Source organism: Zootoca vivipara, chromosome 3 (genome assembly GCF_965207765.1).
Source record: "Zootoca vivipara chromosome 3, rZooViv2.hap1.1, whole genome shotgun sequence".
In the NCBI taxonomy this organism is placed as follows: domain Eukaryota; kingdom Metazoa; phylum Chordata; class Lepidosauria; order Squamata; family Lacertidae; genus Zootoca; species Zootoca vivipara.
The window spans coordinates 65,243,106-65,262,610 of NC_142586.1; the positions used below are offsets into that span (position 1 = coordinate 65,243,106).

The 19,505-nt window shown below is 39.7% G+C and overlaps 1 protein-coding gene across 3 annotated transcripts in view; it reads left to right on the forward strand.

Annotated features, from left to right (window-relative positions):
* Positions 1-19,505, forward strand: part of TIAM2 (TIAM Rac1 associated GEF 2) — a 125,897-nt gene that overhangs the window by 22,545 nt on the left and 83,847 nt on the right. For all 3 annotated transcript variants that reach the window (XM_060272770.2, XM_060272773.2, XM_088666283.1), the window contains exon 2: positions 364-481. The gene's annotated coding sequence lies outside the window, so the exon portion shown is untranslated. The remainder of the gene's footprint in view (positions 1-363; positions 482-19,505) is intronic.

Genomic DNA, 19,505 nt, shown 5'->3' on the forward strand with positions numbered 1-19,505 from the left:
AAGATGTGTGTCAAGAATTCAGTGTCTCTAGAATTGATTGCCTCTAGGATAAAAGGCAAAAATGCTATCCTTGGGGGAATTAATGGTCATTAGAAGAACTGTCTAGCTAGCATGATTACCTTTTATTCTTCAGGGAAGGCTTAGGGAAGGCACACCCAAGTTGTCTGGTTTACTATTGTATGAGGAGTTGTTGTTGTTGTTTAGTCGTGTCCGACTCTTCATGACCCCATGGACCATAGCACGCCCATGGACCTAACCTATTGTATGAGTTAGGTCTTTGGAAATGTACCCAAACACTTGCAGGTATTGGAAAGTATTTCTAATTTTATTCTAAATCTATGTTCAAATATTTTTATCTTTCAGAAGATTTGGTGAAGCAACCGAGTCATATCAATGTGCTCAACGTACTAACATGTCTCAATGTTGCTGATTCAGGAAACAGTGGAAGAAAAGAGGAGAACCATAAAGGAAAATAACCAAGGTTAGTTTGTTTTGTTAAATTTACAAAGAAATTGTGGGAAATTGGCAGCGAACATTCATTTATGTCTTGAACCAAATTTTATGTAAAGCCCCAGTTATTGCCTGACTGGGAAGTTTGCAGGCATACTGTTTAACTGCTTTTGATAATTTGAAATGTTCACTTAAGAGTAGAAGCATTATTCATTGAATTCCACATTCCCATGAACAAATACAAATACAGCTGAAAGAAGATTCTTTCCCCTTAGCCTAGATGAAAAAAATGTTGGCTTTGGAAGCTTTTGTTTCTATCTTTGCTTAACCACAGGTTGTATCTCCCCCCCCCCCCGAATTGGCAAACTGTTATTATTGTTAACTATCATTTCAAGATTGCTTGTTTAAAGCAGACCATAGTAAACAATAATAACATTTTGTTGGCTCAGATGACATGACAAGTTGTGGTGAAATAGAAGTGGAAACGAAAGGAGATGGGGGTGTGGGTAAGCTCAAGGATCACCTAGGCTCATTCATGTCTTGCTAAAGCAGGCATCCCCAAACTTCGGTCCTCCAGATGTTTTGGACTACAGTTCCCATCTTCCCCGACCACTGGTCCTGTTAGCTAGGGATCATGGGAGTTGTAGGCCAAAACATCTGGAGGGCCGCAGTTTGGGGACGCCTGTGCTAAAGTATGATTTCACGTAATGTCTGAATGTAGCCATTCTGTTTAGCTTTAATTATTTGCAAATCTAATAGGCCTAAAGATTAAGCAAGCTGTGAAATGGAGCCCTAATTACTAATTATTTTGTGTGATTATTTCATTATGATATAATATTAAGAAACATCATTTTCGGTTGGGCAAAGTAATATTTCCAAGTTTGGTCATTGCTCACTTTTTTATTTGGGTTCCAGGCATGTTGTGCCAGCAGGTGAACCTAAACATTAATCTAATTAGAAGGATTCCAAGATTGTGAATAAAGCGTGAAAGTACTATCTATTCACACTTTACAAAAAAGTAATAATTGACCAGTGAAGTACTGGAAGGCATTTGATTGTTTATTAAATTTCCCTTATGTGTCGTTATTGTTGTAGAGAACCTACATAACAAAGAATTAGGCAGAATTAATTGATGGTGCTACAGCCAGTTTAACCTTTACCTTTACCCTAATAATTGTGTCATTCCATTGGATTCTAAAGTAATAATGTTGATACTAATAGTTTGATTAGAGCACTGGCATACCCAAGTCCTGTCCAGAATAATTTCTTTCATGTTGTCTGCAAAATTGTTATAGCTTTCCATGTGAAGAACTACCTGATGATATTAATACTTTTGTTTATTAATATTTGTGTTGTTTGCTATTTGCTATATTTTTCTATTCCCCTTTGTGCTGTTTTGCTTTTGCCTTTTTTTAACTTTTGCCATTCCAAGGGTATGTGTTGGGTAGCAATTAACAAGTAGATAAACCCAAGGATATGAAGTATACAATAAAACCTAGTTGTTCTATTTATTTAAAACACTAAGCTTGTGAAGTCAGTCATTTGCCCAGTTCAGACAACATAGTCATGCCATCATTGGTGATTGTAACCTTAAAGGATCATGGGCTTGCATAACCTTCTTACATGCTGATTCCTTCATCCCTTTCCTACTTTCTTCAAAGCATAATATACCATGATCTCTGAATTGGGAAACCATGGTTTGAGCAAAGAAAAGAAGGAAGGAGAAGTTGGCAAGAATGATGAAGCAGGATCAGATTAACCCAACTGGTGTTCACAACTGCCAGAAAATGGTTTGGCTGTGATCTCTTGAGTCTGACCACAATTCAATAAGTGAAAATACAGTGATTATCACATTGATTTTCACACATTTAGTAACATTTACACAAGTGGTAATTTTAATAAGAATATGGTCTTTACCTTTTGCCTCTAATGAATTGTGTTTGCTTTATTTGTCAAAGTTTTACTTTCTCCACATGTCAGCTTTCCTTGCCAAATTTTGAATTTGCACAGTTGGCTGTCAGGATTTGATTGGCATTGGTTTACTTTAAATTTAAAACTCCATTAGAAGCAGGCGTGGAGGCAGAGAGAAGAAATATTTTGTATATTGTTATTTTTACTGGCCTTTGAATGGCAATGGCTAAGGTTTTCAGAAAAGCCCAAAGAAATGAAAAGTTTAGTAGAAATGCCTAGTGTAGCCCAGACTTAAAGAATATCCCATTCAGTATGCAGAGACGTTTTTTTAAATATTTCCATTTCATAATAGTATGATTTCCTCTAGACAAACACCTAGGTAGTGTGTAAATGAGCATACTATTAGTACTAAATAAACAACACAGGGGAAAAAGAAGCTGTATAAGCAGCAAGTCAAGGTAGGGGTATTACCCAACACAGATATGCATTCTTTTTGCCTGCCCTTTCTATTTAAAGGTGAGGATTTTTTGAAACAAAGATTGTGTGTAAGTGTATGTTGCTTAAAATAACTTTTTGGCCCATGCTGTATAGAAATGTTGTTTTCTATCTATTTGCATTGGTTTTAAGCCATAAACCAACTGTACTTCCTAATGGCATTTCTATGCAACTGTATTTTTTTATTTTAAACTTTACATGTGCTTGAATGCATGTGAATACCCCAAAATTGAGTTACAACAATCTGATATGAGAAGTTTTGACAATGAGCTGGACAATGCAATGGTTTACCTGTAACTTTAAGTCAAACCATGGTTTAGTGCAGGCATCCCCAAACTTCGGCCCTCCAGATGTTTTGGACTACAATTCCCATCTTCCCCAACCACTGGTCCTGTTAGCTAGGGATCATGGGAGTTGTAGGCCAAAACATCTGGAGGGCCGCAGTTTGGGGATGCCTGGTTTAGTGTGTTGTGGGTTATTGGAGAGGAAATTGCGATCGCTGTGCTCCTTTCCTGGTCCTCATTCTACGGTGAGCTAAGCCATGGTTTGCTTTGGTCATCTGAACCCAGGCTCATGGCTTGTCTTCTTCCAAACTATTCATGGGTTTACAGCTCAAGGTTTGCCTGGAGGAGACAAACCACAAGCTTGGGTTCAGACAGCCATGCTTAAGCAAATAATGGCTTAGCTGACAGCAGCAGGAGGACCAGGGAAAGAGTGAAATGGTGGCAATCTCTCCTCCAGGGACCTGTGCATTTGTGCTGTTCGACAGGTTGGTTTAGTGTTGTATGCAAACCAGCTCTATGTTGGAGCATGTAAGCCTTCCAAACTGAACCTTATTGTGGTTCCCTGTTCTGGGCCTGTAATCCATGCTTTTTCGATCATTCATATCTCTATATGTGAAGAAGTTCACTATAGCTACTGCCTGAATACATCCAGGCCAACCCATCTTCTTGCACCTCTTCTTCGGGAGGACAAATTTTTAGCTTTTAAGAGAATATGAACAATATTTTCAATTGTTCTTCACCAGTTTTGTAATATTGATAGAGACTGAAAAGCAAAACTTCAATTCTGTTTTTAACATCTCATGGCATTATATGTATAAGACGTAACATACAGGTTATGTTCATTGAATGAGTGGAAAGTCCATGTACATCTATAGTTTGTTGGCCCACAGGAGCTTGTTATACCTTGTTTAGCTTTTAGGAATCAGTTTTATATTTCTCACAATAACTGTTTGCTTTTGCTAGGCACGACCCTGAGCAAATAAATGTCTGAATTTAGACACTGAACTGCTCCCTTTTCTGCAGGCGCTTTGTTTCTTCAGACTCTACTAAGTTCTAAAGAATCTTTGAGATGTGTGTGTGTGACAGACAGACAGCCCATCTGGCTATTTAGCAATCACAAGATTTAAGTGTCCTGAGCTCTCATATGGATCAGAGATAATCATCTCTCTTGTAAAAGGCAGGATAAACTGGGGCTGAACTCCTAAGAGCTAGATCATAGTAAATGAAATGCTATATCACTGTAAACATCCAGTTAGTGTATGTGTGTAGGCGTGTGCGCCCACACCCACGCACATATATGCATGTATCTCTTGCTGGTGACCTAGAGAGTTGTGGCATATGACCTTTTCATTTTCTGGGTGTGTGATTGCCAGATATGGTAGTCCACAGCCAGTACACAAGCTAGCCAGCTTCAAACTGTAGCAGCACAAGCTGATTAAGTTAAGATGGGCTAATCATACAAAGTCTGAGTTGCTCCTGTGCCCTAATAACCATAATGAGAAAAACATGGTGGGTGGGAGGTTAGGCGAGAGGTTGAGTTGCAAATATTCTATTTAGAACCACTGCAGGACACATAATTTCCTATGGGAAAACTGGATTTTGCTGGGCTGGGGTTAGTGAGGAGATGTGTGGGGAAGAGCTTTTTCTTATTTAAGGGAACTAGGGGTCACAATAGGTGGAGTCCAATAATTTGGGTTTCTTCTCCATCTTCCTTCCTTGCAAAAATACAAAGTACACTTAAGAAATGTAGTAGAACTACTGCCTTGTTCCTACCATACCACCAGTTCCTCTAATCCAGTACTGGCTCCTCTGACTGGCATTGATTCTCCAAGGTCTCAGGCTCAGGGCTGTATGCAGCCCTGCTGCCTGGGCATCTGAATGTGAAACGTGCTTACCACTGAGTTGTGGCTTCTGTCTTATACTGTAAAACCAATTGCAGTCGTTAACAGTTGTCAACAGGTTTACCACACCTATCAGCCAATCACCCATTCCCACCACCCTTCTGAGTAATAGCCCTCCCCACCCTCTCACTATATATAAGGGTCTGGTGACTTCTGTTTCAGTGTGCACACGAAAGCTCATACCTATGGCAAACTTAGTTGGTCTCTAAGGTGCTACTGGAAGGAATTTTTTTTAATTTTGTTTTGACTGTGTCAGACCAACACGGCTACCTACCTATAACTTGAACTATAACTCTTATTGATATTTTGTAGAGTTCCTGCTCTGCTACACCTCTTGACTTGCTCCTTCTGCTCAAGGCAATAACTGTTAATGCACGACAAGTGACTGTTGTGCTCCTGCCCCCTTTTATTACACTGATTGTCAAGTGGTGTTTCCATAGGATGAACTTTCACCAAAGGACAAAGTGCCTTTCAAGTAGTCTGTGCCTTTTTATAAAAGAGGGTGTTGTCAAACACAGTTCGTACTGATGATGTTGCAACAGGAGGGCTTGACCAAGACTGTAATTGCCCTCTTTCCTTTTCCTCATGTTTGCAGTAAAGATTTATTCTGATGAATGCAGAGTAAACAATGGCATTGATTCGTAAATGAAGGCAGCTTGGTAAAAACAATGGGTGTAGATTTCTCTTAAACATAACCTTGAGGTAGATGTGGATATTTTATCAACTAGTGAATTGTTTTGTTAGTACTATGGTAGTCTAAGGCTGAGCCAGAATGAAAGAACAGCCCCCCCCCAAAAAAAACGCAGGTCATCCCCACATGAAAAGGACACCACCAACCCCAATTTTGGCTATCTCGTGGGAAGCAAAATATTTGCTTTAACCACATTGCTATGTGGGATGTAATTGTTCTGCTTTTGACAAGAGAGGATTTGCCCCATGGTCACTTCATTGTACTGGGATCCAAACAGTATGATACCAGCATCTGGTGATATAAATACTGGAAGTGTGGTGCAGCATACCAGCTCAAACACAACCACAGAGCTGAAGTAGTTCTATTCAAGATTAGGCAGAAGAAATGAAGCTTAAAACAAATGGAAGCTAAGTCAAGGAAGAAATGAGAATAGAAACGCCCTGTTGAGAGTTGTTGCACTAGTAAAGGCCAGCCAGAGACTTGGGGTGTGTGTGTGTTTCTATGCTAGTACAGCCTGACCCCTTCCAGATCATCAATTGGGCTACAAAGTGCAGTTAGTGCCTCCTACACCTGAAGAGATCCTTCGTAAGTTTCTTTGCAGCCAGGTGTACACTCTAATTCTGTATCACCCAGCACACCTTAGGTCCTGGGAGCTGGGACACACATGAAGGGAAAGGGTCTGTATCCGTGGTGTGGTGTACATTAAGGTTGCACTCCCAAGCACATTTACTAGCGAGTAAGCCCCACTGACTTGCTTCTGAGTTAGTATGCCCGGGGTTATGCAGTAATACAGTTCCAGGAATTTGGAAGGCTGTACATTAAAATGTTCACAGATGGAACGGAAATGACTGGGCATTCAAAAATGGTTAAAATAATAAATCAGGATGAGAGAACTTAAAACACCTGGCTTAAAATGAATATAGCTTCTAGGTAATCATTCCGACCTAAATAGATGGTTGAATTAAGGCCAGTCCAGAAGTTACATGGAAAGGCTTCTACGTGAACTTGTTCTGACTGAATTATGCCCAGTGCTTGACAACAGTTTTATGAACTGATTAATGATCTGTGTTCTGTAGGCGCGGGTTTCCGCTTTTCCTGGCCAGTAGTATTGTTAGCATTCTACAAGTGCTGCATTCCTAGAAAATTAGGAAAGGGTTCCAAAAGGAAACGATTGAGCAGCAAACTAAACAAAGTAAAAGCTAATATTCCTTTTTGAAAACTGAATCAGAAGTTATTTCTGTAAAACACCAGTCTCTTTGCTTTTTAGTGCATCCATGAGACTTCTTCATACCAAGCATGAATTGAATCACCTAACCACCACATAATTACTCATTTTGTGCAATTGTGACATGTGTCAGAAGCCACCCTGTGAACCAACTCCCATTATATAAATTAGGTAGTTATGATATGCATGAGCTGGTCGAGGGATTTCCTAATAATCTAGGTTTGTTAAGAGTGGCCCTCATATTTCTCAGTTCCTTCAAAACCTGCTAGGCTGACACATCTGCACAGAGGGGCACATACAAATGCTGCTGCTGCTGCAAGGCAACCTCTGCTTCCCTTCCGCATTTGTTGTCTAGAAGTGGGAATGAACATTCTATTATTGTATTGGTTTGGCTCAGCACACCAGGTCCCATTTCATTTTTTAGAAAGTGTATAGTTTGTTGTTTGTTCATACTATTCTAGTGGCAAGACATCCCCCCCCTCCCCAAAAAAGTTATCTTGCACATAATTGACTGAATACTGCACTGTATACTATGAAAATGAATGTCTCAAATTCAGTTATCAAAAAACCAAGATACTAGCCTTTGGGGAAAAAACCTAAGCTTAGAAGCTGGGAACTTCAAGGCCACAAATTAGAACAAGTCACAAATTATAAATATCTAGGAATGGCGGTACAGGCCTCAGGAACCAACAGACTTCATATACTGGTAAATTCTATCGGGAACTCTACAGAAAAAAACGCAAACTGCATACTCAACCAAGGGGGCTTTTTTGTCCCCGCGGCCCTCAAACTTACAAGGCCAAAATGCTGGCACAGCTCCTTTATGGAGCCTTTCTGGGTCCGCCTTCTTCTACCTTCTCCCCTCTGGAACGCGTTCAACCCAAATTTCTTAGAGCTCTCCTACAAGTCCCCAGATGCGTTTCAAATGCATAGGTTAGACTAGAATCGGGGATGATAAGAGTGGAGGCTTTAGTCTGCCTAACATCAATCTACAAATGGCTGACATTGAATCTGCTGCCTCGAGGAATAGCCCCATTGATCCTCTGCGACCAGTTCCAGTCAGGCTGGCTGACAGCAGTCCTGAACTCCCTCCAGAAACTGGGTTTCGCTCCCCAAGCCCTTCTAAGTCTGGGATTGGGTCAAGGAAAAGCCACGGTGAGACAAAGAATCATAGACACCGAGAGACAACAGGACTGCTCAAGATGCCCCAACTATAAAATCGGAGAAACTGAGATATACCGTATTTTTCGCTCCATAGGACGCACCTAGTTTTTAGAGGAGGAAAACAAGAATTTTTTTTTTTGCTTTCTTGAATTGTCCTAGGCATAGCAGCCAACTCCTAGAGGCCTAGGTGCCTTCCCCCCCGTTACATATTTGAGGAAGCTGCTTTTGCAAAGGGGGGAAGCCCCATTTTTTTTAGGATCAGCTCAAAGTTGTGCAGCTTTTTTTGCAAATGGGAAAAGCCCCGTTTTTGGGGGGGGGGGGTCAGCTCAGAGTTGTGCATCTTTTCTGCAAAGGGGGAAAGCTCCATTTTTAAAGGATCAGCTCAAAGTTGCTGAGTATCCTTGCAAAGGGAAAAATAATGTTTTTATGGGGTTCAACTCACAGTTCTGCAACTTCTCTAGGAAAGGGACCCATTTCTACAGTTTCCAGACAGATATTCTAATCAGCCAGTCACATGCCTGCAGACAACAATTGAGGCCTAGGCAAGGAGCTGGGAGGGGCCTGGAAGGGAGCTAGCTCTCTTATCTCCCTTCCCGATCTCTTGCAATCAGCTGTTGAGCGGGTTCCTTTCTCTTTCCCTCTTGTTAGCCTTTAGCTCTTTTTTTTAAAAAAAAGCACGACCTGCCTTTAGCCCCTGGGCAAGTCGGCTCCAGGGACAACGCATTCGCTCCATAAGACGCACAGACACTTCCTCTCACTTTTTAGGAGGAAAAAAGTGTGTCTTATGGAACTAAAAATACGGTATTTAGCCACTCCGGCATCTTACTTCTTCTTTCTCCTATCCAAAAACACAAGGAGGGCTTTTACACTCGCCAGAAGCTTGGCTCTGCCCTTGCCAGTCCTGGAAGGATCCTACAAAAAAGTCCCATACGCTCAAAGACTCTGCGTCTGTTCATTGGGGGAAATAGGAAGCCCAGAGCACCTTTTTTTAGATGCCCCTTCTATGAAGAGGCACGTAGTGAGACCATTGATTCCATGCTGGTGAGGCTAGCTGACCTCCCGGAAAAGCAAAAATTCGACCTGCTCCTGTTAGGCAAGGATCAGAAGATGACCCGGATGGTTGCCCGATTCTGTGTTCAGATCTGCAGGCATAGACCTTCCCCTGATCCAAATTAGTTCGCTGGAAAACCCCTAAACTTGGTTCCGTGAGCGACCCAGGGTCAGTTGTCTGCGACAGCTTATCTTAGTTTTTAAGTATCTATATGCTTATTACATGTATAAACATTAATTTTACCGTTGTCCAATGTTTTATATGTATGTTTTGTCTTCTGGGATTGTTCCCCCAAATGTGTTTTTATAAGCTGGTCTCCGACCGTAATAAATTATTCATTCACTCAACTGAATACTGCCCTCTTCTTACTTTAGTAGCATCCATAGCAATGCAGGTAAGTGTATTTTAGAAATACAGTGTAAGATTGTTATAATGTTGCCTATATTTTTTTCCTCTGTTGTAGAACATTTATAGGGGGAAAGTAAATAATCTAGATTATCTGTCAGATTGATAATTAACCATTTGTTGCATAGAGAATGGCTTACATTTTCCTCTATGCGGTGTGTGTTCCACATAAAATTTCAGCAACTTTAAAAAAAACCAAAGCATTTATTTGTGCCTTCAGAAATCAAAGGAATAAGGCAGCACTGGATTCTGGCAACAGTTTGAATAAATCATATTACAGCTTTGTTCTATCACAAGTCTAGGATCTCCAATTATTATTTGCAGGAGAAGTGGCCATGCAAGGTTCTGTTACGGTAGATTGGCAAAAACTGCTTCTGAACCCTGATAAGATGCAGGCCATTGTGAGGAAGCTGGATGACTTTTCTGAGTGAGCTGTTTTGTTACATGTGTTTGCTGCTTATCTAGATCTTTTCATGTTGTTCTGGTATATGTGTTATCCATCAAAATGATTGATTAAAGAGAAAAAGGATTACCACACTGCAGGCTAATTTCTTAACAAGATAATTTTTAGTTTTAAACGTTATCTCTTCACCTTTTTAACCTCAAATAGCACCCTTGGCAGCAAATAGAAGCCAGTCAAGGGGAATTCTCAGTAGATTGCTTTTTCTTCAAAAGTGCCAGTTTAAAAACATTGTTTTAAAAGCATGAATAGCTTTTAAACAACTGCATATTACTTCCATGTTCATTTGTGAATCCACTTTATTCTGCTTTCAGTGTAGCTTCTCCTGCCTCAAATGTTGCAAGTTCCTCAGCACAGGAACCCTGTGTACAGTCATACCTCGGCTTGCGACCGCAATTCATTCCGGGGAGCCGGTCGCTCCCCAAGTTCATTGTAAACCGAGGGGCTCTTCTGCGCGTGCGCGAAGCGCCGATAGAGCACTTCTGCGCATGCGTGCACTGCGGAACCCGGATGTAACCACTTCCGGGTCCGCAACGGTCGCAAACCAATCGGTCGCAAACGGAGGCGGTTGCAAACCGTGGTATGACTAATAAATACTGATGGCCCTCAACTAACAATTGCAATGATTAGTAATATTGCAACACAGTTGCAATTTCTCTACAGTACAAACAATGTTTTAAACAAAAACTAGAGAAACATATAGTTGCTTCCATTCAGTTTTTGTTTCCTGCCCATTTTACTTGCATGATTAAAATGGGCTCACATGGCGATGTTTTCCTTGATTAGCATGATGGGCTGTAAAAGAGTAAAAGAACCCCTGTGTGCCACCCCCTTCCCAACAGACCATGAGTAGAAAGAGTCCCTTGAGACTTGGTGAGTAAATTCAGGCTATTAAGAACCTGCCATTTCAAACAAAGGCACCTCCAACAAGCAAAATGGCTGAGAGTTATTAGATGCCTTGGCAGATGTTGAACTTGTCTGTGTCATTAATTTTGCCTTGGGCAGCTTTTCTTGTAGCAGCAAATTCCAATACACATCACTCAGCTTGTGATGTCCAAATGCAAATAGACACACTTTTATTTTACATGTTATGTTTTTGAGATCATTTTATTTGAAATTGTAATGGCATATTTCCTCCCTGGATAAAGCTAAGCTAGCCAAATACATATCCCCTATGCATTTTTATGTAAACAAATGGCAATGGCAATCTGATAAGCCAAAAAACTAGATTAGGGCTTCTTATAAGATAACATAGGACCATTTGCTATGAGTAGTTATTGTGGAGTCAAGAAGCAAAAAACTGGAATGTCAGAGTTGTTCTTTCAATTTTCACGTTATATTGGACCCAAGTTAAAACCAGGGAAATGCCTGAAATTCTTTACAGCCTGATTCCTGATAAGAGAAACCCACTTTAAAAGTTCTGCAGCTAAATGGGCTGAGCTATTTGACCGATGAGAGGAAATTGTTCATTGTTGTTTTGATGTTCAAAATTCCAAGTGCCATTCACAAATGGTTGAACGTGCAGTGAAGGAGGTTACTAGAGCATCTAGGATAGTTATTGGAGAGAAAAAACGTGATGCTACCATCAAAGCAACAATGAACAATCGCTCTAAATTCCCAAAACAAGAGACAAATAAGGACTTTGCACCAAAATAGACGTTTAGTGTAATGCATAAAAGCATATTTTAGCATGATATAATATGGTGTACATGTACAATGTATATATTGCATAAGGCATAATTTTATTAATTACACAAAATGTAAGCATTTAGTACAATTTATACCAAGTAATTAAGTACAATGTGATGTTTTGATGCAACACAAAATGTGAGTGGCGTTTTATTGTTTATGTTTACTTGTTTAGTACACCGTTTGCTTAATTGTTCCATATAATTTTTTTCAAAACCATTGGTCTTTCATGTAAATTATCAACATGTTTTATCTTAAATAAATAAATATTGCAGAAAATAATAGTATGCAACTATTATTGCTCTACATAAAACCTAAAATTTTTGTTTATTAGTTCACAATTTAACATACTGAGAATTAAATGAGTCAAATTCCTATGTTTTTATCACTCGTAGTGAGGCAAAATTTCAATCTGTAGGAGCAGGGTCTAAATATTAACCGATTTGTCCCAAATTTGAAATTTGACTATGTTTATACCATAAGCCTGAGATAAGATCAAGGGAGGAAACGTTTTCGAATTATTTTTTTATCACCCACCCTATTATGCAGTCCTTAATTCACATGGCTATTCTATCATTTAATGGACTGGTGCTATATGAGAGAGGAAGGGGGGAGAGAGTGTGTCATAGAGGTCCCGCCACCTGATTGCCACCCTTAATCTTGGCCAGACACCAGGGTTTTGTTTTCTTTAAAATGAAGTTCTGCTGAAACATAATGACTATTACTGACTGCCTAAAAGTACAGTAGTCGGGTATTGCCTTGTACACAGCTCAACACACATACAAGAGAAGGAGCATGGAAAGAAGTGGTAACACATCAGTATATATCAAGATAGCCATATTGCCCAATCGGCTACTCTCAAGCATAAGAAATAAGATCCCAGATGATGTAAAAGCGTTCTAGGTCCCTCATCCCTCTGGAGACCCAAAGTTTATGTGTTATTATTATTATTTTGCAATAGCCAAAGTCCATAGGTTTTCATACAAATGCTGATTTTTTTAAATAAAAGTTTTGCATGGCAGGGCTAATGAAATCCTAGCTGCAGTTAGCACCCCTATCAAAAGTTCTGTTTTCTAAAATTGGTTGAAAAGATGTGTCATATTATTCCACCTTACCCCTTTTGTAGCATTCACTTACTTGTGGTGATAGAGATTGGTGAGATCAGCTTGGCAGTTGTGCGCTGGTTTTGACAGTTTCAGAAGGGCTATTGCAATCTGCGTTGTATGAATTATCTGTGTAGGATTAATTATTGTAACAATGCTGCAATAATTACAAGGCAACTTTTTCTGCCCTGTAAGGCTCAATCTAGTGATACAGTCTTGTTCTACAGTATTTTGCATTTCTTGGGTGGGCTGGTGGGGAATACAAAAAAAATCAGAAATCACTAAAAGTGTCCACATAGGAAGCTAAAATAGCTTCAATTCTTTATCAACAGCATATATTGGAGAAGCAATTATAACCTGTTACAGTGCATCACTGAGTTCAAGGAGTTTTTAAAAAGTTGTGAGGTCTAAAAAGCAACCATCAGTTTACTTTGCCAGGTAAATGTCTCATTTCTTAATGCATTGTATTATTTTGATAGGACTATGAAACTTTGAATTACTGTTGCATTCTGAAATAAAGAGCTTTCATTGTTGTTAAAGTTATTGAGGGTTAAAGTAATTGAGGCCTATTGATGGTTACGGCTGAATTTTTAACATTCTAAAATAAAAGCAAGAATCTGTCAAGTTTGACTATGCCTAATACTATGCTGCACAATAACTTTAAGGACTTTATATAAGAAATATAACATTCCATCTGTGGTTTGGGAAGTTGCTTGTTTATCTAGGCGAACTATGTTAAAAAGAAGAAAGTTAAAGTTATGCATTGTTAATTAATATATATAGATATATATTTTAAAGACACTGAAGTCCTACCTTTTAAGCAAGCAAACCTTTATTCAACAAGCCTTTTAGTAGCTTTCCTATGGCACTTTGGTGGTAATTCAGGAATGCAGGGTCAAACAACAGCCTAGTCATAGAGTATTCCCTGAAGGCTTAGAGGCATTATGGCAGGCTGTCCAGGCTAATCGTTTCAAGCGGCCCATGGAAAACCACTTTCTGGTTAAGTCTGCATCATCCTGTTCCACCAATGGAAAAAATTGAACATGAGGAGGGTGTGTAGCTTGCAGACAAAAATATATCCAGCGTAGCACAGGATCTGTTTTTAGCCCATAACTGCTGAACATTTTGGAGACTTAGACAGAGTTTCCTGGCTTACCAGAAGCAGAAAAAAGAAAGGGAGAGTCTGTGTGTATGTATGCTAAACGGTTCGGTGACACGTTTGGAGAAACGGACTAGAGCAGAAGCACTGGGCAGCAGAGATTGGGGTAAGGAATCTAGTGGGACACACAGCTGCTCAATAAGAAAAAAAGTTGTGAAGGGGGAACTGGGCAGAGTGGTTCTGTTTGTGATTCTTGGCTTTAAAGTTTTGCTTTCCTTTCCAAACAGATTAAGAGGGACACATTTCCCTTTCAGCAGTCTTTTGAGCAACTTTGCTGAACGAACTAGTGGTTGCTGTTGTTTAAACCTTTGAGTTAGCTGCTATTCACATTGTCTTACAGTTTGAGTAGTAAAAGATTTATTTTCTTACGGAGAGAGATTTCTGCAGTAGAGCTTTTATCCTGCCTGCATACACTATGGCTAATCTGTAAATAACCTTTGGTTGCTCTCTTGGTTGTTTTCCCCTGAAATTTGCAGTGCATAAATGCATTGCTTAACTGTCTGAAAATTTACTTTATTGTTATTCTGTATTACTTATATATTAGATGAACACTTCAGGTCTGAACTTGCTCCAATATTGAATTAAGTAACTTTTTAAAAAACAAAAACAAAGTACGGATGCTTCCTTCTCCCCCTCCTCCCCCCACCCCCGGCTAGGATGGATCTTTAGGCTATTGCATAGCTTTTCAGATGGAATGTTACTCATATGCTGCACAGTATAACCATTCTAATGATACCTTTGCAGTTCCAAACGATAAGTATCTGGCAGCTGCTGTTGGAATCGACATGCTACAATAGATGGAGCCTTGGTGTGATCCAACAAGACATATTTTATGTGTTTATGAAAGAAAAATGCTACTCGAAAAGAGGAAGTGTCTTTATTAAGAGTGCTGATCATTATTTCCACTAGAAGGGAATTGCTAAGTTGATATGCCTTCCTTGGTGTAACTGGCATCCTATTCTAAGCCAGTTACTTTGAAATAATTGGCTTAGTGGCATTTGGCATTTTGTTCCAGCTTTATTTAAAACTCGTTTATTAGTTACAGGATAGCTCTGAATGTTCCCAGAGTAAGCTTTTTGTGTGAAATCAAGAAGGACTTCATGCAGCAATAAGAGCACCAGTGGTTTATCTCAGTTCAGTGGCTGCTCTGGGCCAGCACTGGCATTCAAGGCCACATCAGCAGTGATGCAGCAATGAGTGACACCACTGAAGTGTCAGGCAAAAGCATTGGCTTTGGCAGAGAAAGTAGTTGATGGGCTGGGAAAGGATGTGGCCAGAAATACTTAAGCACCCTAGGTAGGGAAAGGAGAGAGTCTGTGACTAGGAGCTGCAGTATGTCAAATGAGCCTGTGACCATTTAATTCAGCTAAAAGGAAGGTGAGGTGGTGATTTCTAGCAGAAAACCAGTACATGAAAAGAGCCTGAAGGAGTAGGTACTTTTGTTTCTAGTCCTAAATGTAGCCCTCTATGTTGGTAGAGTTTACTGTTGGGGCAAGTTGGTCTCTGTCCAACTACCCAAGGCAATTGGAGGATGTTCATTGGGCATGAGTGGGAACCATGATTCAGGACTTTGCCGCGGATGGTGGCTGTGTAGCTGTATGGTAAGACTAGAATGAAAATGCACAAAAACTCAGTGTGCACACAGGCATAATGGAAGCAGTGTCAGTGGATACCTTAATGCCATAGTTGGATGGGTTTTGCACTTTTAGAGGGAAGTGGATCTTTATAGTTGGGATTGCCTCACACTATTATCATTTCTACAGCACACTCTGCTGTATAGCATACTTAATCCATCTATTATGGAATAAACTAAGGTAGTAGGTACCTTTATCAGGATACCAGATGTATAGGGATTTGAGGCTCAGTTTCCCACATCCAAATCCAACAGTCTATCCACTGCATCACTCTATTGACCCCAGTGACATTATAAGGCATGATTGAGGTCTTCACTTTCTTTTTATTAGATCGGATCTTGTGCACTATTAATGTTCAGACCTATAGACTAATTTGTATTCATGCGATAACTTCCTTCTAATTCCAAAATGCAATGACTTACTTGTTTGCAATTAGTACTGTTGGTATGTGCTAATTTGACAAACCTACATTGGAACTGATGGCTGACCACAAAGTGTAATGCACCGGTGTGTCATTTCCATTATATCCTTTTCTACATCCCAAATTGAGATGGTGCAGTGGAGACAGTAGGCAACAGCTGCATGTCATTTGAGTAATCATGCTGAACCTTGAGTATACCCAGAGGAGCATTTCCAGGAAGACTGCATAGTAAAGTTGATTCCACATGATTTTAGTCTTATCTTAAAGTAGTGCAAGGAGTGGTGATTTGAATTTGTGTTACTTACTGTGACTACAGAATCAGAAGGTCATTGCTATTAAGGAATAATTAACCTGGAAGATAAGGATGTGATTTTGCATATGTACTAAAATAAAGTAGTCCACATTTAATCTTCAAAATAGAACACGTGTACAAGAAGTGTCTACAATTGCACTCTGCAATGTGCCTTTCTTTTCTTTCTTTTCTTTCTTTCTTTCTTTCTTTCTTTCTTTCTTTCTTTCTTTCTTTCTGGAACGTATGTAGATTCTTTGGTTTCAAATTTGGCGAGAGACCATTCTATAATGGTGTCAAAGTGGCATTACAGCTAGAATACATAAATTATGCTTCCAATTGGAGTAAGTGAACCCTTTAAGACTAAATAGGACTATAAAAATCATAATCATTTGTATTTGTGTGGCTGCTCATTCCTTGAGTTTCTTGGTATATAATTTAAAATAGTAAATCTGCCAAGAATATCATACCAGTAGTAGCATTAGTTTGGTGTGTGTGTGCGCGCGCATGTGTGCGTGTGTGTGTGCATGCATGCATAGGAGTATTGGTAAGATTGTAGAAATCAAAAGCTCTGTTTTTAGTTTGCAATAACATGTGACGATGATGCCTGGTTTTCAAAAATGCAGGAAGTTATGCCAGGAAGTCTTCTGTGAAAGAGCTGGAAACTAACGGTTATGCACACATCCCCACTCAGTTGCTTGATATAGTAAAAATTCACGTGTGGCCTTGGCAAAAGGTGCATGAATGTAATTATCATCTAAGTGGTTTTGTCCTCTTACATTTGCAGTTTTACTTTTAATACAAAGTGTTCAACTTGACAAGGAGATATACTAGGTACATATCCTTGTGTGGCTACCCAAAACATAATTTCCTATTGAATATCCTGCTAATGCAAACATCATGATCATACGTGTGCCTGAGTTATTGACATAGGATTGTGATGATAGAAAAGCTGTTGTGAACATAAGGAAGAGCCCATCTAGTCCAGCATCAGTTCTCACAATGGCCAACCAGATGCTTATGGGAAGCTTGCAAGCAGGACATGGGCACAATAGTACCCTTCCTGCTTGTGATCCCCACCAGTTGGCATTCAAGACTCACCCTATTTCTGTGGCTGAGATTTGTTTTAACTATTTTACTCCTGAATTTTAGATTGTTGTAACCCACCCAGGGACTGTGGACTAAATGTGGGTAATAATAAGAATACCACCTCTGATACTGGAGGTTTTGCACATCCATCATGGCCAGTAGCCATTGACAGCCATATCCTCCACCAATCTGTTTTAACTCCCTTTTAAAGCCACCCAAGTTGGTGGCCATCCGTTTATCTTGTGGTAGGGAATTTAAGTGCGGAAAGAACTTTTTTTGGCTGTCCTGAAACTTTCCACATTCAGCTTTATTGGTTAACTCGGGGTTCTAGTATTATGAAAGAGAGAAAAACCTCTCTCTATCTACTTTCCCCACAATTATTACTATTAGTATTATCATCACATATTTATTTATACCCTTCCTTTTTTCATGGTGGCTTACAAATAAAAAAAGGTGAATAACTTTATACATCCTTATCATGTCCTGCCTTACTTGCCTATTTCTAAACTAAAACACTTCAAATATTGCAGCCTTTCCTCACGGAGGAGTTGTTCTAGCCTCATGATCATTTTGGCTGCCGCACTCTACTGATTTGCAATAGCTAGGTTTATGCCATTTTATTTTACACCATAGCAGTGCAGTAAAATAACATTAAGTTTGCAGGAGGAATAGGTGGATGTGTTTGTCTCACCGCGGAAAAACCCATTGACTGAAATAAACTCTATGGCCATTGGCCTTTAAGAAGCCAGCAACCTTTTTTTTGAGTGGGGGGGGGGCACTATAGTTTTCTTATAAAATAGCCTCCCCTTACATTTCTGCTGTCATTCCCCCCCCCCCTATGAATTATAAAATTCAAGGTCTGGTTACACTTTTCCACTTTGTTATTTATTCTAAACATGATCCATTTGTATGATGTCAAAGTCCCCTAGACCTTGAATCCATTTGTTTGAATTATGTGATGTTACATGATAGTTGTGAAGACTTGTTGGCTAACAAAAAAAGAAACCAATTGTTTGTGAATATTCAGGTGCTTTGAATGATCATACCTGGGGCATCCCCCCAAATAAAGCTGAATCTGCTGTGTGGCAGAACCCTTGAAATGACCATCAACTGGATGGTTACTGGGTTGTGTCTGGGATAAAGAACTGGTGACAATAAACAGAATTCACTGACTTTACTAGGACCTAAGAACCACAAGAATGAGCCTCAGCAAGCCTTAGCTTATGGTGCCCACCCTCCAGCTGTGTTGCAGGGAGGTATTCAGGAGATTTCATTTTTATTTTAGATTATCCATAGCTTGGTGCATTGTTCAAACTCAAACAAAATAAATTCAGCCTTAACTATAGTGTGTTGAAACTACCGGTAGCCAACTTCAAGCCAAGATTATGAATCTAGATTATTTCAATTTAACCATAATTAAGATTAACCACAGTTTAGATTTTGGATGACACACTGAACCATGGTTAATCTAAAATGGAAATGAAAACTTCTGATCTCATATTTGTTAGTTTAGGTAGTACTAAGCTAAATGGACGAATGGTCCAACTCGTTATAAGATAGAGATAAAGGAATGCCTCTGTGGCAAATCTAGCCATGGTATAATCTTGCAGTGAGACAGCCTAGCATATGAATAAAGTGAACAAGTTATAACTGAACATGAGTTTATTACCAAGTGTAACCAGGACTGAAACACATACAGTGGTACCTCGGGTTACAGATGCTTCAGGTTACAGACTCCGCTAACCCAGAAATAGTACCTCGGGTTAAGAACTTTGCTTCAGGATGAGAACAGAAACCGCTCAGCGGCGGTGTGGCAGCAGTGGGAGGCCCCATTAGCTAAAGTGGTACCTCAGGTTAAGAAAAGTTTCAGATTAAGAACAGACCTCCAGAATGAATTAAGTTATTAACCCGTGGTACCAGTGTAGTTTTAAGTGCTGGCAATCTCTTGTGTTTGCTTTCTGCTGTTAGGAAGTTGCCTTACGTGATAAGAAATAGTGCTCCATGCAGTGCTTGTAGCCTTAACTGTTCATTGTCCTGAGTGTCAGCTCATTTTGCATACCTGCCTTTGATAGACGTATTTATTA